Source organism: Oncorhynchus mykiss, chromosome 10 (genome assembly GCF_057628025.1).
Source record: "Oncorhynchus mykiss isolate SJ-2025 chromosome 10, ASM5762802v1, whole genome shotgun sequence".
Lineage (NCBI taxonomy): Eukaryota > Metazoa > Chordata > Actinopteri > Salmoniformes > Salmonidae > Oncorhynchus > Oncorhynchus mykiss.
Window position 1 is genome coordinate 58,196,292 of NC_143031.1, and position 22,913 is coordinate 58,219,204.

General features: G+C 42.9%; 1 protein-coding gene across 4 annotated transcripts in view; it reads left to right on the forward strand.

Annotated features, from left to right (window-relative positions):
* Positions 1-849: 849 nt before the first annotated feature.
* Positions 850-22,913, forward strand: part of LOC110534333 (RING finger protein 24) — a 64,227-nt gene continuing 42,163 nt past the window's right edge. The window contains exon 1 of one of the 4 annotated variants that reach the window (XM_036933415.2): positions 850-907. The gene's annotated coding sequence lies outside the window, so the exon portion shown is untranslated. Of the gene's footprint in view, positions 908-9,106; positions 9,657-19,466; positions 19,598-22,913 lie in introns of those variants that run through there. The other 3 variants (XM_036933412.2, XM_090187186.1, XM_090187185.1) reach the window with 3 other exon arrangements.

Sequence of the window (22,913 nt, forward strand, 5' to 3'; positions counted from 1 at the left end):
TCCAAGTCACATTGAGATTGACTTTATATCATTTAAACCTAACCTTTGACCTGACCCTAACCCTCACCTTATGTATTACTGCCCCCGAAATTGCACACTAAACCTTGAGGAATAACAAAGACTGTCTTGGAGATACCAAGTAGCCTACTCAGGGAGCACGATATTAATTTAAATTTTCAGCATCTTTTCAACTAAAAACAATGATTGTCAACGTCTTTTGCTCATGGGCTACAAGTCATTTGACGTTCATTGTGAAATCCGTTAGTTATGTGTGTTCTGTTCTCTAGACTGTGTTCTGTAGCGTTCTGTAGCCTGGCTGTGAATGTGATGCAGAGCAATGTCGACTGGACTTTCTGGTCCGAGCCAATAGGGAACACTGAACACTGAGAATACAAAACATTAAGAACTTACTCCATGACATAGACTGACCAGGTGAATCCAGGTGAAAGGTATGATCCATTATTGATGTCACCTGTTAAATCCACTTCAATCAGTGTAGATGAAGGGGAGGAGACAGTTTAAAGAAGGATTTTTAAGCATTGGCATAAGTGAGACATGGATGGTGTATGTGTGCCATTTAGAGGGCGAATGGGCAAGACAAAAGATTGAAGTGTCTTTGAACGGGGTATGGTAGTAGGTGCCAGGTGCACCAGTCTGTGTCAAGAATTGCAACGCTTCTGGGTTTTCACTCTCAACACTTTCCTGTGTGTCAAGAATGGTCCACCACCCAAAGAACATCCAGGTAACTTGACACAACTGTGGGAAGCATTGGAGTCAACATGAGCCAGCATCCCTGTGGAACGCTTTCGACGCCTGGTAGAGTCCATGCCCTGACGAATTGAGACTGTTCTGAGGGCAAAAGGAAGGGTGCAAGTGCAGTTCAATATTAAGGTGTTCCTAATGTTTGGTAAGTGAAATAGTTTTGCTTCGAAAACATGGAATTTAATATATCAAAACATTGCTTTGTACACTTCAATCAACCCAGTGAGCGTTGTCACACATTCTTTCTTAAAGTACCTGTAAAGTGAAAATCTACCTTTTAAAAGGTAATGTTCTGATGACTCATACCCAGATAATGTTGTTGACTCCTCCTATACTCGTCTTTGTGTGTACTTCATGGTCAAGTAGTCCTAGGAATGAGTATCATGTGAACATTACTAGATATGCGTGTTTATCTAGAACAAACCTATTTTGGGCTAAGTGTGTACGTGTCCTTCCTCTCTGTGTGTGTGTGTACGTGTGTCATGTCTCATAAATGAGCCAAATGTCTTTTTCACCTCTACATTTTGGGGAGTATAACACTGATATAGTCTGTTTTATTGTTTTATTGCCATTTTATAAGGTTTGGGCCTTGTATGAGCAATCTTCTCCCATAAAGGCCATATGGGCAAAACGCTCTGAGTCGATAATACACTTCTGTGTACAAAACGGGACATAATAGCTAACATTAGCATGGAATGATGAAGTGCAAAATGCTCTCCTATTCTAGCTGGAAGAATCATTCTATTCAGCCTGTACCAGGCAGCAGGCTTCCTCCTCACCCACCCCACTCATGCCCGGGTATGTCAGGGTGGCTGGGGTACTGGTGCCAGTCTAGCACCCAGTGTGCCACACTCAATGGGCCTTTGTGGACACTGCCATCCTTCCCTCCTGACCAACCCCCGCTGTCCATTCAGGGTGGTCACATCGCACGCCCACTCCCAGCCTGCCGTGCTCCGTCTCACAATGTGTCCCTGTCACGGGCGCCTCGTTGGCATGCAAAAGCCGTGGTGTTCGTCTGGAATGGGCGCGCTCCTTGACGCCTCTCACAGGATAAGGGAAATGAGGGATACAGGCTTGTGATAGGGTGGTGATGGCTGCTTCCTGTATCCGTTGGTAACTCATTCAAATCCTCTTATTATAGTCTGGGAAGATTCCTCACTACGGAAGCTAGTGGGAAATTCAATGACATCATCCCTTTAACGATGAGGTAAGATGAGATAAGATGGTCAACAAAAATAAGGCCCTCACGAAATTCTAAAAATTCACAATTGAGAGCATCCTGTCGGGCTGTATCACCGTCTGGTACGGCAATTGCACCGTCCGCAACCAGCCGCAGGGCTCTCCAGATGGTGGTGCTGGTGCCGTCAGCGCAGTACCTCACCAGGGGAACACTGCCTGCCCTCCAGGACATCTACATCACCTGGTGTCACAGGAAGGCCAAGAAGATCCTCAAGGACCGCAGCCACCCGAGCCACGGCCTGTTCACCCTGCTACCATCTAGAAGGCGAAGGCAGTACAGGTGCATCCACCCTGTACCCTGCCTCGAAACGTATACTTTTTTTATTTTCTTTTAAAAAAAAAACTTTAACTAGGCAAGTCAGTTAAGAACAAATTCTTATTTACAATGACGGCCTACCAAAAGGCCTCTTGCGAGGACATTGGGCTGGGATTAAAACAAAAAATGGAATAAAAATATAGGACCAAACACACATCACGACATGAGAGACACCACAACACTACACAACGGGCAAGACGGTAGAGACCGCAATACATCACGCGACGCAGCCACAACCGTCAGTAAGAGTGTCCATGATTGAGTCGTTGAATGAAGAGATGGAGATAAATCTATCCAGTTTGAGTGTTTGTTGCAGCTCATTCCAGTCGCTAGCTGCAGTGAACTGAAAAGAGGAGCGATCCAGGGATGTGTGTGCGCTTTGGGGACCTTTAACAGAATGTGACTGGCAGAACGGGTGTTGTATGTTGGAGGATGAGGGCTGCAGTAGTTATCTCAGATAGGGGGGAGTTAGGCCTAAGAGGGTTTTATAAATAAGCATCAACCAGTGGGTCTTGCGACAAGTATACAGGGATGAACAGTTTACAGAGGAGTATAGAGTGCAGTGATGTGTCCTATAAGGAGCATTGGTGGCAAATCTGATGGCTGAATGTTAAAGAACATCTTGCTTGAGAGCACCCTTACCTGCCGATCTATAAATTATGTCTCCGTAATCTAGCATGGGTAGGATGGTCCTGAATCAGGTTTAGTTTGGCAGCTGGGGTGAAAGAGGAGCGATTACAATAGAGGAAACCATGTCTAGATTTAACCTTAGACTGCAGCTTGGATATGTGCTGAGAAGGACACTGTACCATCTAGCCATAATCCCAAGTACTTGTATGAGGTTACTACCTCAAGCTCTAAACCCTCAGAGGTAGTTATCACACCTGTGGAGAGAGGGGCATTCTTCTTACCAAACCACATGACCTTTGTTTTGGAGGTGTTCCGAACAAGGTTAAGGGCAGAGAAAGCTTGTTGGGCACGCTTGTTGCAGAGCATTTAGCACAAAATCCGGGGAGGGGCCAGCTGAGTATAAGACTGTATTATCTGCATATAAATGGATGAGAGAGCTTCCTACTGCCTGAGCTATGTTGTTGATGTAAATTGAGAAGAGCGTGGGGCCTAGGATCTAACCTTGGAGTACTCCCTTGGTGACAGGCAGTGGCTGAGGTAACAGATGTTCTGACTTTATACACTGCACTCTTTGAGAGAGTTAGTTAGCAAACCAGGCCAAAGACCCCTCAGAGACACCAATACTCCTTAGCCAGCCCACAAGAATGGAATGGTCTGCCGTATCAAAAGTTGGCCAAGTCAATAAAAACAACATCATTGAGGACCTTTATGGTTGCAGTGACACATCCATAACCTGAGCGGAAACCAGATTGCATACCCGAGAGAATACTCTAGACATCAAGAAAGCCAGTCAGTTGATTATTGATTATTTTCCAACACTTTTGATAAACAGGAATAAATAGAAATGGGCCTATAACAATTAGGATCAGCTTGATCTCCCCCTTTAAATAAAGGACACACCGTGGCTGCCTTCCAAGCAATGGCAACCTCCCCAGAGAGGAGAGAGAGGTTTTTAAAGCTAATAGAAAGGCTTGGCGATGATAGGGGCAGCAAGCTTAAAGAAGAAAGGGTCTAAACCATCTGACACAGATGTTGTTTTGGGGTCAAGTTTAAGGAGCTCCTTTAGTACCTCGGAATCAGTGACTGCATGCAGGGATAAACTTTGTAGCGAGACAGGGGAAAAAGAGGGAGTCGCATAAGAAGGTGTGGGAGATGAGGAAATGTTGGATGGGCAAGGAGGCATGGCTGAGTCAAATAGGAATCCTGACTTAATGAAGTGGTGACTAAAGAGCTCAGCCATGTGCTCCTTGTCAGTAAAAACCACATCATCAACATTAAGGGACATGGGCAGCTGTGAGGAGAAGGGTTTTTTCTCTAGGTCTTTAATTAACCATTTTCCATAACTTGTTGGGGTTAGATCCACAGAGAGAGAACTGCTCCTTAAAGTAACGAACTTTGGCCTTCCAGATAGCCTGAGTGCACTTATTTCTCATTTACTTGAACGAGAGCCTGAGCGTGCTTGTGCCGAGCCTTTCGCCAAATGGAATTCTTGAGGTGGGGTAACTCTGCAAGATCACGGTCGAACCAGGGGGAAGAACCGGTTTTTAGTTCTTATTTTCTTTATGGGGGCGTGTTTGTTAACAATACCTCTGAAAATATTAAAAAAGAAGGTCCAGGCGTCTTCGACAGAGGGGATCAAGCTGCTTCTATACCAATTTACAGAGGCCAGGTAATGAAGGAAGGTTTACTCATTAAAGTTTTTTAGCAAAGCATCTATGACAAATCAGGAGAGGTCGTTTCACTGAGCAGCCATTACGAACACAGGCTGTAAAACAGTGATCACTAAGGTCATTACAGAAAACATCAGACTGATACCTATCAGGATTATTTGTGAGGATAACATCAAGGAGAGTAGCCTTTTCTGGGTGTTTGGAGTCATACTTGGTCACTGTTACTAGCTGGCTATCACCCTGTACTCTACACAGCACCTTAGAGACTGCTGCCCTATGTACATAGTCATTGAACACGGGTCACTTTAATAATGTTTACATACTGTTTTACCCACTTCATATGTTTATACTGTATTCTAGTCAAGGATCATCCTGTAAATATACTACTGTACACACCTTTTCTATTCATATACTGTCCATACTGTCTACACACACCATTATATTAATATATACATACATACATACATACACACACCCACACATACAGTGCATTTGGAAAGTATTCAGTATTCCCTTTGACTTTTTCCACATTTTGTTACATTACAGCCTTCATTTAAAATAGGATTAATTTGTTTTACTTCCTCAGCAATCTAAATGCAATACCCTATAATGATAAAGCAAAAACAGGTTTTTAGAAATTTGTGCAAATTTATTTAAAATAAATACTTTACTTAGTACTTTGTTGAAGCACCTTTAGCATCAATTAGAACCTCAAGTCTTCTTGAGTACGACGCTACAAGTTTGGCACACCTGTATTTAGGATGTTTCTTCCATTCTTCTCTGCAGATCCTCTCAAGCTCTGTCACTGCACAGCTATTTTCAGGTTTCTCCAGAGATGTTCGATCGGGTTCAAGTCCCGGCTCTGGCTGGGTCACTCAAGGACATTAAGAAACTTGATGACGAATCCACCCCTGCATTGTCTTGGCTGTGTGCTTAGGGTTGTTGTCCTGTTGGAAGGTGAAATTTCGTCCCAGTCTGAGAACCTGCTCCAGAGTGATCAGGATCAAGGATCTCTCTGTACTTTGCTCCGTTCATTTTTCTCTCGATCCTGACTAGTCTTCCAGTCCCTACCACTGAAAAACATCCCCACGATGGTGCAAGTTTTCCTCCAGACCTGACGGTTGGCATTCAGGCCAAAGAGTTCAATCTTGGTTTCATCAGAGCAGAGAATCTTGTTTCTCATGATCTGAGAGTTCCTTCAGCGGCTTTTGGCAAACTCCAAGCGGGCTGTCATGTGGCTTTTTACTGAGGAGTGGCTTCCGTCTGACCACTCTACCATAAAAGCCCGATTGGTGGAGTGCTGCAGAGATGGTTGTCCACATCTCCACAGAGGAGCTCCGGAGCTCTGTCAGACTGACCATCGGGTTCTTGGTCACCTCCCTGACCAACGCCCTTCTCCCCCGATTGCTCAGTTTGGCCGAGCGACAAGTTCTATGAGGAATCTTGGTGGTTCCAAACTTCTACCATGTAAGAATGATGGAGGCCACTGTGTTCTTGGGGACCTTCAATGCTGCATACATTTTTGGTACCCTTCCCCAGATCTGTGCCTGGACACCATCCTGTCTCGGAGCTCAACGGACAATTCCTTCGACGTCATGGCTTTGTTTTTGCTCTGACATGCACTGTCAACTGTGGGACCTTTTATAGACAGGTGTGTGCCTTTCCAAATCATGTCCAATTCATTGAATTTACCACAGGTGGATTCCAATCAAGTTATAGAAACATCTCAAGGATGATCCATGGAAACAGGATGCACCTGAGCTCAATTTCGAGTCTTATAGCAAAGGGTCTGAAAACTTATATAAATAAGCTATTTAAGTTTTTGTTTGTTTTAATACTTTTGCAAAAATCTCTAAACCTGTTTTTTTGCCATTATGGGGTATTGTGTGTAGATTGATGAGGAAAAAGTATAATTTAATACATTTTAGAATAAGGCTGTAATGTAAAAAAATTGGAAAAAGTCAACGATATTTAAAAAAAATTGAATATCTACAGTTGAAGTCGGAAGTTTACATACACCTTAGCCAAATACATTTAAACTCAGTTTTTTCAGAATTCCTGACATTTAATCCTAGTAAAAATTCCCTGTCTTAAGTCAGTTAGGATCACCACTTTATTTTAAGAATGTGAAATGTCAGAATAATAGTAGAGAGAATGATTTATTTCAGCTTTTATTTCTTTCATCACATTCCAAGTGGGTCAGAAATTTACATACACTCAATTAGTATTTGGTAGCACTTCCTTTAAATTGTTTAACTTGGGTCAAACGTTTCGGGTAGCCTTCCACAAGCTTCCCACAATAAGCTGGGGGAATTTGGGCCCATTCCTCCTGACAGAGCTGGTGTAACTGAGTCAGGTTTGTAGGCCTCCTTGCTCGCACACGCTTTTTCAGTTCTGCCCACAAGGTTTTCTATAGGATTGAGGTCAGAGCTTTGTGATGGCCACTCCAATACCTTGACTTTGTTGTCCTTAAGAATTTTGCCACAACTTTGGAAGTATGCATGGGGTCATTGTCCATTTGGAAGACCCATTTGCGACCAAGTTTTAACTTCCTGACTGATGTCTTGAGATGTTTCTTCAATATATCCACATCATTTTCCTTCCTCATGATGCCATTTATTTTGTGAAGTGCACCAGTCCCTCCTGCAGCAAAGCACCCCCAAAACATGATGCTGCCACCCCATGCTTCACGGTTGGCATGGTGTTCTTCGGTTTGCAAGCCTCCCCCTTTTTCCTCCAAACATAATGGTCATTATGGCCAAACAGTTAAATGTTTGTTTCATCAGACCAGAGGACATTTCTCCAAAAAGTGTGATGTTCGTACCCATGTGGAGTTTCAAACCGTAGTCTGGCTTTTTTTATGGCAGTTTTGGAGCAGTTGCTTCTTCCTTGCTGAGTGATCTTTCAGGTTATGTCGATATAGGACTCGTTTTACTGTGGATATAGATACTTTTGTACCTGTTTCCTCCAGCATCTTCACTAGGTCCTTTGCTGTTGTTCTGGGATTGAGGAGACAGAACGCATCTCCTTCTTGAGCGGTATGACGGCTGCGTGGTCCCATGGTGTTTATACTTGCGTACTATTGTTTGTACAGATGAACGTGGTACCTTCAGGCATTTGGAAATTGCTCCCAAGGAATGACCATACTTGTGGAGGTCTACAATTTTTTTTCTGAGGTCTTGGCTGATTTCTTTAGATTTTCCCATGATGTCAAGCAAAGAGGCACTGAGTTTGAAGGTAGGCCTTGAAATACATCCACAGGTACACCTCCAATTGACAGAAGCATCTAAAGCCATGACATCATTTTCCAAGCTGTTTAAAGGCACAGTCAACTTAGTGTATGTAAACTTCTGACCCACTGGAATTGTGATAAGTGAAATAATCTGTCTGTAAACAATTGTTGGAGAAATTATCTGTGTCATGCACAAAGTAAATGTACCAAACAAATTGCCAAAACTATAGTTTGTTAACAAGAAATTTGTGGAGTGGTTGAAAAACAAGTTTTAATGACTCCAACCAAAGTGTATATAAACTTCTGACTTCAAATGTACATAGGCGTACGAAGGCCCATTATCAGCAACCATCACTCCTGTGTTCCAAAGGCAAGTTCTGTTAGCTAATCCAAGTTTATCATTTAAAAAGCTAATTGATCATTAGAAAACCTTTTGCAATTATGTTAGCACAGCTGAAAACTGTTCTGATTAAAGAAGCAATAAAACTGGCCATCTTTGACTAGTTGAGTATCTGGAGCATCAGCATTTGTGGGTTCAATTACAGGCTCAAAATGGACAGAAACAAATAACATTCTTCTGAAACTCATCAGTTTATTCTTGTTCTGAGAAATTAAGGCTATTCCATGAGAGAAATTGCCAAGAAACTGAAGATCTCGTACAACGCTGTGTACTATTCCCTTCACAGAACAGCGCAAACTGGCCCTAACCAGAATAGAAAGAGGAGTGGGAGGCCCCAGTGCACAACTGAGCAAGAGGACAAGTACATTAGAGTGTCTAGTTTGAGAAACAGATGCCTCACAAGTCCTCAACTGGCAGCTTCATTAAATAGTACCCACAAAACACCAGTCGTAACGTCAACAGTGAAGAGGTGACTCCGGGATGCTGGCCTTCTAGGAAGAGTTGCAAAGAAAAAGCCATATCTCAGACTGGCCAATAAATAGAAAATATTAAGATTGTTGAAGGAACACAGACACTGGACAGAGATACGCCCCATGTATGGAATGATCTGCAGACCCCAACTTTCGAACGAGTGTGTATATATTCCGGACTCTGACATTGTTCAATCTGGTATTTCGTCATTTCATTATTTAAATTGTTTGGGTTTGTGTGTATTGTTAGGTATTACTGCACTGTTGAAGCTAGAAACATAAGCAAGATTTTGCTGCACCTGCGATAACATATGCTAAATATGTGTACGTGACCAATAACATTTGATTTGATGTGGAGTTCCCCCATATTTGATGCCAGCTAGGAATACACACAGCAAACGACGTGAGCAATGCATCAATTCTTCTGCCTCCCTCCTTCCTTCCAGACCACAGCCATCCCCGCGTATACCCTGTACACGACTCTGTCTCTGTTAAACGGGCTAGGAGGAGGGACTACGAGCACTACGTGCTTGGAGAACTGTTCAAAATTGACCACGAGAATAGTGTACACCTGGGAATCAATTTAGATAGTCGTCCGAGGAGCAGTAGTTGCGATTTTAATCGGTTTCATTTATCGTTATGTCCGCTTCTCAGTTTTTTTTGTGTCTGTTACAGTGTTGATAAATATTGCTACATCGCTAGCCAGCAAGCCAATATCGAGCAGACCATAGTCGACCACCAACATCGCGAGTTGAATGAAGACGCTTTGCATGGGCTGTAGCCTATCCCGTGTAGATAAGACAGTTGTGTAGCTAACGTGACTGTAACTAGGTATCTGACGTGCAGTTAAAAAATAAAAAAAAATTATTGGCCAGATATTTATCTCATTGGTATTGGTGAAGAAGAGACGAGCAGATATCGAGGACGGTATTGATTGGTAAGTGTCCTAATATTTGTGTTGCTTTGCAGCATCAAACGTGTCTGTATACAGGTTTGTATGTATAGTAGGCGTGGTTGCAGTTGGGATATCGTTGTGAAAATCGAGCTAGTTTACTTGTTTTGTCTGATGTATAAATTATAGGGATTCAACCTGAACCATTGTTTCATCGATTTTTGCAAATACGCCCCCCTCCGCGCTACCTTTTTCAGCTGACGATGGACAAGCAAAATGCATTTAGGCCCATTATCATCAGCTGGGCTTTAGCCTACCTCTCGTTGGCTAATATTGGATCATGTTTTCATAACATAGTAAAACGATTGTCAATATTGTATGAGTCGATACAATCGACGCTGTTGATAAGCAAGTGTAATACTCGTTAGGCCTAGCTCGTGCTGTGGAAATCAGTTGCTCGGGATAAACTGCTTGTTCAATCGTTTGCATATCAGACTGATTTGCGAATTGTGCATTTTCTATGTAGTTTCACTTTTAAAAACGCATTGGCTCTTGGTTCAGCAAAACGTGAAAGTGAAGTTACTATGTTTGCACACACGATAGAATGTTCTAGACTTGCTCCTATTCGAAGTGCTGTTGGCTGGCTTTGTGCTTTGGCCATGCATGTGCATAGTAGTGCTAACGTTATATAAACAAACCAGTACCACCAGACAGCACTATAACCAATCGCGAAATCATTTTCTTCCCTATTGACGTAGGCTAAGTAGTTGCACATAATTGCGTATCATTACAGGGTTGGTGTCATCCGTGGATGGGAAGAAAGGGTTTAGGTAAAGCATTAACCCTTACCTGCCCAGAACAGACTGCCGTTAAGTTCGAGGCTCGCCATTAGCTACTGCACATACAGCACCTGCTCTCTTCCTGGGGTCCACATAAAACTGTTATGGCTATATGATGCTATAAACCCGCTATAGACCTCACTGGCTTCTTACTCAAGATGCTCAGCATATGTCATGCCATGTGCACACAGATAGTTGAATAGCTGATGACGTAAAGTCTTAACTCTGTATTCTCTGTGATTCAGTCCCTCGCAGCAATTTCCATACCTTGTCCTTAGGCATACAGTTTAACTGTAAACCCAAGTGTACCAAGAGTTTCGCAGTGCCCCCCCCCCCCTTATTGCAAAGGCTATTAAGAAGTAATCAGGGACTTTTTATTGTGCACAATGTCCAAGGATGTCAGTTAGCCTTTTCTACATCTTGGCTGCTGAGGGACGAAGGAACAATAGAAAGAACGGCCACCCCTGGAGGGTGAAATGCATACTTTCTCTCAAGGAGCCCTCCACTTATTACAAATATTACATCTAAGGTGTCATGTTCATTAGGGCACAGAATGGACAAAGGTTTGAACACATTTTGCAACGGAAACTTCATTTGTGTTTCTCATTGGACAACTCCTGTTTCATTCCCGTTTCCTTCTGTTTGTGCCCAATGAACACGACCAAGGACTCTAAAGCCATTAGGAAGGTGACGCCACCCAAATGCATACCCCATTTACCAAACCTGTCAATCAATGGAGTGGTACAGTAGATGACAGGCTTCATGCTGCGCTAGCTAATCCCAAAACGACACAATTCTGCTGTTAGGCGCAGGGGTGCAAGTAAGGTGGTCCGGTAAATAAATAGTGGGGGTACGCCGTACCGGTAAAACGTGAGCCTATGAAAATGAATGCAACATGCCTAAAGAACTGTTACACCACTATGTAATATTACTGCATGTCAGCCGCATGAAACGTGCAAATGAACTGGAAACTGGGGAGTATACGCTCCAAATTGCGTTGTGGTTTGAGGAGAACACTTACAGTTTTGTCAAGGCGGAGATGAGTGGCCGAGACCGAGGCACGCATGGACAACAGTGGACGGATGATGCATCAATTCAGGCTACAAGTGTAGGCCTAATGACAATCGCAGAATGTCATTGCACGTAGGTGTTTTATGACTTGTCTCTTTCCATGCATTAGATAGCGGGTGCACAGTGAACTGTTGGGGTTTTGGATGCTGAAATGATTTTGTGAGTGAACGAATGATTGATTGTTTGACAATCAGATGAAAACGTCATGACTGGTTGTGTTTATGCCACATTAGAAGGCAAAGTCCATTAGGCTAGGGAAAGCTAGGTTTTCCCTAAAGTAAATGTAATTAAATTGCCAACATTTTATTTATATATATATATATATATATATATTAGTATACCTTACTCCTGTCCAGTGGTGGAAAAAGTACTCAATTGTCATACTTGAGTAAAAGTAAAGACACCTTTTAATAGAAAATGACTCGTAAGTGAAAGTCACCCAGTTAAATACTACTTGAGTAAGTCTAAAAGTATTTGGTTTTAAATATACTTAAGTATCAAAAGTAAAAGGATAATAATTTCAAATTCCTTGTATTAAGCAAACCAGACAGCACCATTTTCTTGCCAAAAGGCCAGTATCTTTGGCAATGACATGGAGGGGTCGCGGCCAGCTGCGACACAGCCTAAGATTGAACCTGAGTCTGTAGTGACACCTCAAGCACGGCGATGCAGTGCCTTAGAAAGCTGCGCCAGTCGGGAGGCCCGTTTTATTTATTTATTTATATATATATATATATATATATATATATATATGTATGTATGTATGTATGTATGTATGTATGTATGTATGTATGTATGTATGTATGTATGTATGTATGTATATGTGTATATATATTTATTTTGAATGGTGCCACTTGTGTGCACTTCCGGTAATACCGCATACCCCAGTGTTGTACAGAAACGGTAGGATTGGGCTGTCCCCAACAGTCGACCAGGAGTCGTCCTATTCTTTCCACCGATCGATTGGTCAAAATGTTTAAACCAATTTTTTTATTTTATTTTTATTTATTTTTTTTATTTTTTCTCCATATATAGACACACACCCTTTGTGTTTGAATGAATTCAACTACATTTGCACTGAGCTTGTTTGATACTTTTAGCACACCGTTTGATTTAAATAGTTAAGACACAAATGACTCAAAGAGCCCAACGGTGACACTGTGTTAACAAAAATGACAGAGTACCTGTGTGAGAGGCGCATGTTTTCTCGCTCTCCTCCCTACTGCAGGCAAAAGGCACCTCAGCACAGCAAGCGTTTATTGCGCTGTCTGTGTTGAAGCTGCAACATCATGTCAGCCGTTTAGTTTCTGATTGAGAAGTTCTGTTAACGAAGTCCCTAATTTCTTTACTTAAAACATCCCCTATTCCCCTATCCCCTATTCCCTCAACCCTCTCTTTACGTGAAACATGTAAGCATCGCATGCTTGTAACAAATAGGCCTGACCTATTGCCTGTCATAATCACATCAATAAATTGGTTATAACAAACTCCGAACACAAATAAGGTTGACAGCAAAATGAATGTGGAAGACGTGAAAAATAAACTTGAGTCTGTTCTAACAGGGAAAAAATATATAAAGCATTTTATTACAGCAGACTAAGAACAGTTGCATGCGTTTGTGAATTGCGGTTTATTTATTGTTTAGGCTAATTATTCAAAGCACCCTTTGTTATTTAATTTGAAAAACGAAAATGGTTGATTGCATTTCAAATCATGAATGTTTCGTATTCTGTGTGACGGCATGAACGAACGAATGAATGAATGAATGATACTGTAGCCTATATATTGAAATACAAGCCTAAGTAAGTTACGGTATTAAGACTAAACAGGATGTGCTCTTAGGCCTACAGCTCAATGGTGGTTATACAAGCCTACGATACAAAGCCTACTAATGATGACAACATGACTGATGATGATGATGATAATAGTTGTAATAATAACAATAAGAAGGAGCTCAAGAAAAAGGGAACAAGAGCTGTGTGCTTATGTGTGACAAACAGGTGCTGTTATATTACAATATGATTTTTCTGCCTGTTTGGAATAGTGTAAACAACACTAAATAAGTTATAAGTAATACCAGTCTGTTCTAACAAAAAAAAAAGTAAAGCCTTTATTACAGCATAGCAAATATTAAAAACAGCAAAATTGCTTTGCCCAATATTTTGCTGTTGCATGAGGCTTGGTGCTCACGGAATCAGTAGGCTATTAAACAAACACTCAAACAGGAAACAGAAGCAAGATCTGTCTTATTTCTGTAGATATATATGGATGATTATATACCTAATTAAATTGGGGTTTCTTCCCTCAATTTTCTTAGACAATTAGGCTAAGGCAAGGGCTGTATCCTTGTCTCTGCTGCTGCCGCGTTGTTCTCAATCCCAATATGCTGGTTAACTTTGCCATTATGCACATGGCCACATAGGGAAAGGTGTCAATTCCACGGTGCACTGAAGATTGTTTCAGAACCGAGGACAGCGACCGTATCCAACGTGGGAGAAATAATATTAGATTTATTAGTGTTGCACCATTATTTTTTTTGAGTCAGACAAGACTCTGTAGAGGTCGACCGATTTAATCGGAATGGCCGATTTAATTAGGGACGATTTTTCAAGTTTTCATAACATTTTTTTTTATACCTTTTATTTAACTAGGCAAGTCAGTTAAGAACACATTCTTATTTTCAATGACGGCCTAGGAACGGTGGGTTAACTGCCTTGTTCAGGGGCAGAATGACAGATTTTCACCTTGTCAGCTCAGTTAACTCGTCCAACGCTCTAACCATTGCACTCCACGAGTAGCCTGCCTGTTACGCGAATGCAGTAGAAGCCAAGGTAAATTGCTAGCTAGCATTAAACTTATCTTATAAAAAACAATCAATCATAATCACTAGTTATAACTACTAATTCAGTTTAGCAGGCAATATTAACCAGGTGAAATTGTGTCATTTCTCTTGCGTTCATTGCACGCAGAGTCAGGGTATATGCAACATTTTGGGCTGCCTGGCTCATTGCAAACTAATTTGCCAGAATTTTACGTAATTATGACATAACATTGAAGGTTGTGCAATGTAACAAGAATATTTAGACTTAGGGATGCCACCCGTTAGATAAAATACCGAACGGTTCCGTATTTCACTGAAATAAACGTTTTGTTTTCAAATGATAGTTTTCGGATTCGACCATGTTAATGACCAAAGGCTCGTATTTCTGTTTGTTATTATGTTATAATTCAGTCTGATTTGATAGAGCAGTCTGACTGAGCAGCAGCAGGCCCGTAATCATTCATTCAAACAGCACTTCCGTGCGTTTTGCCAGCAGCTCTTCGCAAGCACAGCGCTGTTTATGACTTCAAACCTATCAGCCTAATGGCTGGTGTAACCAATGTGAAATGGCTAGCTAGTTAGCTGGGTGTGCGCTAATATCGTTATTCCCTTTGCGCTACAAGGGCCGTGGCTTTTGTGGTGCGATGGGTAACGATGCTTCGAGTGTGGCTGTTGTCGATGTGTTCCTGGTTCGAGCCCAGGTAGGGGCGAGGAGGGGGACGGAAGCTATACTGTTACACTGGCAGTACTATAGTGCCTATAAGAACATCCAATAGTCAAAGGTATATGAAATACAAATGGTATAGAGAGAAATAGTCCTATAAATACTATAACCACAACCTAAAACCTCTTACCTTGGAATATTGAAGTCTCATGTTTAAAGGAACCACCAACTTTCATATGTTCTCATGTTCTGAGCAAGGAACTTAAACGTTAGCTTTTTTACATGGCACATATTGCATATTGGCACATATTACTTTCTTCTCCAACACTTTGTTTTTGCATTATTTAAACCAAATTGAACATGTTTCATTATTTATTTGAGGCTAAATTGATTTTATTGATGTATTATATTAAGTTAAAATAAGTGTTAATTCAGTATTGTTGTAATTGTCATTATTACAAGTAAATAAAAAAAATTGGCTGATTAATCGGTATCGGCTTTTTTGGTCCCCCATTAATCGATATCGGCGTTGAAAAATCATAATCGGTCAAACTCTACTTATCAGAGTTAGTGCAGTATGCTGACAATTTATTAGGTACACCCAGCTAGTACTGGATCGGACCCCCCTTTGCCTTCAGAACAGCCTGAGTTCTTCGGGCCATTCTACGAAGTGTCGGAAATGTTCCACAGGGTTGTTGGTCCATGCTGACGCGATGGCAGATTGGACGACGGGAAATTCATGCTGCCAACAGCCTGGTCCATCTCATCCCAATGACGCTTTATTGGGTTGAGGTGTGGGGACTCCGCAGGCCACTCAAGTTAACTGAACACGCTATCATGTTCCAGGCAATGTCTTTCCACTCTTCAATTGACCAGTGATCACTTGCCCGCTGGAGCTGCCTCTTCTTGTTTTTAGCTGATAGGAGTGGGATCCGGCGGGGTCGTCTGCTGCAATAGCCAATCCGGGACAAGGATCGCCGATTTGTGCATTCCGAGGTGCCGCTTTGCACACCACTGTTGTACTGTACCTTTATTTTCCTGTTTGCGCCTTTATTTTCCTGTTTGCGGCCCGCATGTCTGCTTGCACGATTCTTGCCATTCTCCTTCGACGTCTCTCCTCAACAAGCTGTTTTCAGCAGGACTACCGCCGACTGGATGTTTTTTTGTTTGTCACAGCATTCTCGGTAAATAGTAGACTGTCGTGCGTGAAAAGCCCAGGAGGGCGGCCGTTTGTGACAGACTGGATCCAGTGTGTCTAGCACTGACTATCATACCACGCTCAAAGTCGCTTAGGTCACTCGTTTTTCCCATTCTAATGTTCAGTCGAACAGTAACTGGGATGCCTGTCTGCCTGCTTTATATAGCAAGCCACCCCCACGTGACTCACTGTCTGTAGGGGTGATCCATTTTCGTGAAAGGGGTGGTGTGCCTAATAAACTGATCTATATTCAGCCAATAAAAAGAAAGTGCCATTTTAAGATACCTTTTTTGAAACTGTAATATTATATCGTGGAACACAATCTTCAAAGGCAGTAACCTCAGCAGTGGCGCTTGCATAGAAGCCTATGGCTGTGCAATGGCATAGCCTTGTTTTGTTTATTTAATGAGCCCCTTATCACAGTCAAGACTCACCCAAACCATGATGTAATATAACATAATAAAATGGAACATTTGCCGGTGCGAAGTGATGTGCATCTCGTGTCTGGAACAGTTATTCTCAGTGATAATTTGAAACGGGGCTTCATTTGGCGAGTAGAGAGAAAAAAACAATTCAGGGTCACAGAACGACAGATTTGTACCTTGTCAGCTCGGTTACTTTCGGGTACTAGTCCAACGCTCTAACCACTAGGCTACCCTGCCGCCCCGCAATGCAGTGTTCAATGTGGAATTGTTCATCCATTTTGAAAATTCCAAAGAACAGGTAGAATAAACTCAACTGAACGTCTGTCTGTACGTCGAAAATAAGACCGATTTTGGTTTGTGACCCTGAATTTTTTTCCCTTCTCTCTCTCCTCGCCAAATGAAGCCCCGTTTCAAATTATCACTGAGAATAACTGTTCCAGACACGAGATGCACATCACTTCGCACCGGCAAATGTTCCATTTTATTATGTTCCTAATCCGTCACTGTTCCTAGACCGTCAGCCTAGTTAAATAAATGTAAAATCAATAAAAAATACCATTATTGCATGGAGATGAATCACTGCCACAACGTCTGTTTGTTGATCAGGCCTATATCTAAGGATTCTGATGACAATACGCTCTTTGAATTTATCAAACTGATGTTTTTGTGTATTTATAGTGTGGAACCGGTCTATGTTTACGGGGGTTATAGCCTAGGTTAACCAATTAAAAAATGTCACTAGCAGTTTGCAAAGTAGCCTAAACTGAAAATAGACTGGACGCAATTATTCCAAAACTGCAGCTCGTTGTTGGAACACATTTTTTTTTTTCCTTCTTCAATCAACCAGTCCATTTTGAATTCTGTGATAGAACTGTCGTGATTTGGCAAGGAGTGTAGCTTGTGTATCCATTCAGTTAGATACATTTTTATAGGCATTTCTGTAAGCCTAATGGGAGCTTGTGTGTGCACTCAGCACACATGTGGAGGAAGGAGTCGGAACGCATTTGAGTGAATGAGACACAAGGGGAAAGGGAATTTAGGGAGAATAACTGTGTGATGCTTGGCTTGGTTTATTTTTTTGTTGTGCCCCGCTAATGTACAAATGGAACACTAGAGTCAACGGAAGTTAACATTGTCTTTTCACTTGCTTGTTCTGGCAGCCATGAAGCACATTCCACTTAATAGTTTTACAGTATAATAAAAAATCTCTGGTTAAAAATTGAACTTGACGTTACTCATTCTCATCCCTAATCTTGACTGTACCCAATTCAAGAGTGTAGAAACAACAGACACAACATCCTTTACTTTTGTTGGGTAACTCCATTCTCCAGCCGTAAACAAGGAAGTTGGGCACCGGCTTAGTAACAGTGTTACCATTTAGCATCCTATCTGTCATCGTACACATGATGCACCTCTGTCATCACACAGATTTACGATTCCCTTTTTTGATGCAACCGAGCTTACTTAACGGTTAAGCAGCCACAGATGTGAGGCAGTCATCTCATAGGCCTTTTATAGCAGTCGGACACACGCACATCCCCTGGCTTGGCTTAGCGCTGGGTAGTATTGACCAATGAACTTGCAATAGTATTGTGCCATGGTGCCTCAGGATGTGACTTCTGTTCTGAGACAGTCTCTTGTCATAGGTCTGTCTTGTCAGGGCGGCAGGTAGCCTAGCGGTTAAGAGCGTTGGGCCAGTAACCGAAAGCCGACTAGGTTGAAAAATCTGATGTGCCCCTGAGCTAGGCACTTAACCCTAAATTACTAAAATGTCAAATGTATTTCAGGAAGTACTAGTCTAAACTTATTTGACATGTTGGAATGTCGTTTATGTGATGGAATTGTAGCAAAGAGGGCGCTTGGTGGGCAAGCACAAACACAATTAGGGCCTAGGCTATAGGCCTGCATCATAACACTAATTTCCTCAGTGTTGACTTGTAGCCTAATCCTGATTTAAGCCTAAATGTGAATATTTAATACATTTCCACTTCAGCTTTCTCAGGGCTCGTTTTCGTTGTCATTTGTGCCAGGCAGTGGCGTGCTCTGTAAGCCAACATCTGGACGATGCTCAAGGACAAGGTGGTCAGGCCTTTGAGAGTGCTGCTGAGTCAGGGCTTTGCTTCATTTGACCTTGATTAATGTGTCATGTCCTATTCAGTCCCATTTGTCCACCACGGGTAATCAATTAGGCATCTTTAGCCCACGGGTTCGGTGCTGTGTGCGCGTGTGCACATGTGCAACTATTCTTAGGTGTAGAGATGTTGATATTGATGCCATGTTTATATCCATTCTTGTCTCGCTCTTCGTATTTGTATAGTAGGCGCTTGACTCTTCCGATCACATTTATGCTATACTATATGCAGAAGTTCAGCTAACAAAAGCATTGATATTGAGTCTTTGTGTTGTGTTGGATTTGTCTTTGCTTAGCATTGCCAAGTTGTTGTCAGGCCCTGGTCTGCCCATTCACTTGTCACATGACCACAGGTTTTATTTAGCGACACTGGGCAGGGCTCTTCTTTCTATCATCTCATTGAAATGAAATGCAAGTAGACCATTAGCAAAACATCTACATACTGTGTTGTGTTTACTGACTCTGACCCACATGATTTGGTCAATTTATATCCCCAAACGAAAGCCTATGTCTAAGAGCTAGCATAGTAGGCAAATTGGGATGAAAAGTAGCCCAAGTTCAGGCTAAAAGTTAGAACATGTTCAACTATAGACGAACGGCCTGGGTGACTGTTTAAACTCCATTTAGAAACATAGGAGAGTTTGATCCCCTGGCTTTGAACGAGTCACCCAATAGTCAAACAATTATTATGTGTGTGTGTATGCAGGTGGGCAGATGCCCAAACAGGACGTGTAAACCATGTGAATGGGGGTAAAGTGTGAAACCAGGGGCCTCCACCAAAAAGTAGGGCTGTTTTAAAAATGGCCCATGTTCATGAGACGACGCAGAGACAGATGGGTAAGAAGAGAGTAATTTCTTCCTGAAAATTTAGGCCTGGTGCTGGATATGAGGGGGGGGGGAGAGGGGAGGGCTACATGCGACAGCTGCGCGTGTCAGTTCCCAGCTTGTTTGTACCAGCTTGTGTTACTGTCTAAGCCCACCGAAGGAGAGCGAGAAAAGCTAAAAGGGAGAGGTGGAATGAAGTGTTTGGTTGCTGGCCACAAGGAGTGTGAGAAATAAATGCAGAAAGGTATGAAAAACACCTTTTATTTTCATTTTTGGAGTAGACAAATATGGGCCCTATGGCTCTATATCTCTTGTCATTATCAGTTTCTCACAAAACTACAGATATGAAAGCCTGTTGTGGCTAATAATTGGCATAATGCTACAACCAATGTCAGTCATGAAGGTGGGTTCTATGCCTTTTTTTGCATCTCGCCTGCCTCTAATAAAGTCATGACCAATGTTGGTCATGCAGCCAGGTCGGTGTCCCACATCAAGACATGCAGCCAGTGTCCCGCCTCAAGACGGGCCTCAGTCTCTTGCCCATCTGCCTCTAAAGCCATTGAATCCAAGTCGGTGTCAGTGAGGCCGATCCCACAGCACAGCCCCAGATCAGCCCTCAGGGTAAATGGGATTAATTAGCCGCAGGAGCAACACCGTTGCCCTGGGTCAGGGGTTAGAAGATTGATCCTGCTGCCCGGCTCACACGCAGGGAACTTAGACTGTCTGCCATGCAGTTCTGGTCCCGTATTCATAAAGCATCTCAGAGTAGGAGTGCTGATCTAGGATCAGTTTTGCCTTCCATTCTAATGAATAGGACCTGATCCTTGGCCCTAGTGATAGTTTCATATTGGGATATTATTTTTGATGTTTCATATTGGGATATTATTTTTGATGTATCATTTTGCTAATAGTGCAACATGCTTGCGGTAGTTGGCGGTACCTGCACCAGAAAGCAGTATTTTTTTCCCTCTAACTTTATCTCAACCTTTTTTTTAAAGGGAGACAATTTGTTTTCAGCACTTATTTCCATGACTAATCAAAGCTTGTTTTCTCATGGCTCTCTCTTGTCCCTCTGCAGCAGACACATGGTGAGCAAAAAGTTTGGAACATCGAATCGCAATAAGAACACAGTATTGAATCGCAATACATATCGCATTAGCACCAAAGTATCATGATAATATTACTTCCGGCGCCGACAGAGATGGCCGCCTCGCTTCGCGTTCCTAGGAAACTATGCAGTTTTTTGTTTTTTTACGTGTTATTTCTTACATTAGTACCCCAGGTCATCTTAGGTTTCATTACATACAGTCGAAAAGAACTACTGAATATAAGATCAGCATCAACTCACCATCAGTACGACCAAGAATATGTTTTTCGCGACGCGGATCCTGTGTTCTGCCTTACAAACAGGACAACGGAGTGGATCCTATGCAGCGACCCAAAAAAACGACTCCGAAAGAGAGGGAAACGAGGCGGTCTTCTGGTCAGACTCCGGAGACGGGCACAGCGCGCACCACTCCCTAGCATTCTTCTTGCCAATGTCCAGTCTCTTGACAACAAGGTTGATGAAATCCGAGCAAGGGTAGCATTCCAGAGGGACATCAGAGACTGTAACGTTCTTTGCTTCACGGAAACGTGGCTCACTGGAGAGACTCTATCCGAAGCGGTGCAGCCAACGGGTTTCTCCACACATCGCGCTGACAGAAACAAACATCTTTCTGGGAAGAAGAGGGGCGGGGGCGTATGCCTCATGGCCAACGTGACATGGTGTGATGAAAGAAACATACAGGAACTCAAATCCTTCTGTTCACCTGATTTAGAATTCCTCACAATCAAATGTAGACCGCATTATCTACCAAGAGAATTCTCTTCGATTATAATCACAGCCGTATATATCCCCCCCAAGCAGACACATCGATGGCTCTGAACAAACTTTATTTAACTCTTTGCAAACTGGAAACAATTTATCCGGAGGCTGCATTCATTGTAGCTGGGGATTTTAACAAGGCTAATCTGAAAACAAGACTCCCCAAATTTTATCAGCATATCGATTGCGCAACCAGGGGAGGAAAGACCTTGGATCATTGTTACTCTAACTTCCGCGACGCATATAAGGCCCTGCCCCGCCCCCCTTTCGGAAAAGCTGACCACGACTCCATTTTGTTGATCCCTGCCTACAGACAGAAACTAAAACAAGAGGCTCCCACGCTGAGGTCTGTCCAACGCTGGTCCGACCAAGCTGACTCCACACTCCAAGACTGCTTCCATCACGTGGACTGGGAGATGTTTCGTATTGCGTCAGATAACAACATTGACGAATACGCTGATTCGGTGTGCGAGTTCATTAGAACTTGCGTTGAAGATGTCGTTCCCATAGCAACGATTAAAACATTCCCTAACCAGAAACCGTGGATTGATGGCAGCATTCGTGTGAAACTGAAAGCGCGAACCACTGCTTTTAATCAGGGCAAGGTGTCTGGTAACATGACCGAATACAAACAGTGCAGCTATTCCCTCCGCAAGGCTATCAAACAAGCTAAGCGCCAGTACAGAGACAAAGTAGAATCTCAATTCAACGGCTCAGACACAAGAGGCATGTGGCAGGGTCTACAGTCAATCACGGACTACAGGAAGAAATCCAGCCCAGTCACGGACCAGGATGTCTTGCTCCCAGGCAGACTAAATAACTTTTTTGCCCGCTTTGAGGACAATACAGTGCCACTGACACGGCCTGCAACGAAAACATGCGGTCTTTCCTTCACTGCAGCCGAGGTGAGTAAGACATTTAAACGTGTTAACCCTCGCAAGGCTGCAGGCCCAGACGGCATCCCCAGCCGCGCCCTCAGAGCATGCGCAGACCAGCTGGCCGGTGTGTTTACGGACATATTCAATCAATCCCTATACCAGTCTGCTGTTCCCACATGCTTCAAGAGGGCCACCATTGTTCCTGTTCCCAAGAAAGCTAAGGTAACTGAGCTAAACGACTACCGCCCCGTAGCACTCACATCCGTCATCATGAAGTGCTTTGAGAGACTAGTCAAGGACCATATCACCTCCACCCTACCTGACACCCTAGACCCACTCCAATTTGCTTACCGCCCAAATAGGTCCACAGACGATGCAATCTCAACCACACTGCACACTGCCCTAACCCATCTGGACAAGAGGAATACCTATGTGAGAATGCTGTTCATCGACTACAGCTCGGCATTCAACACCATAGTACCCTCCAAGCTCGTCATCAAGCTCGAGACCCTGGGTCTCGACCCCGCCCTGTGCAACTGGTTACTGGACTTCCTGACGGGCCGCCCCCAGGTGGTGAGGGTAG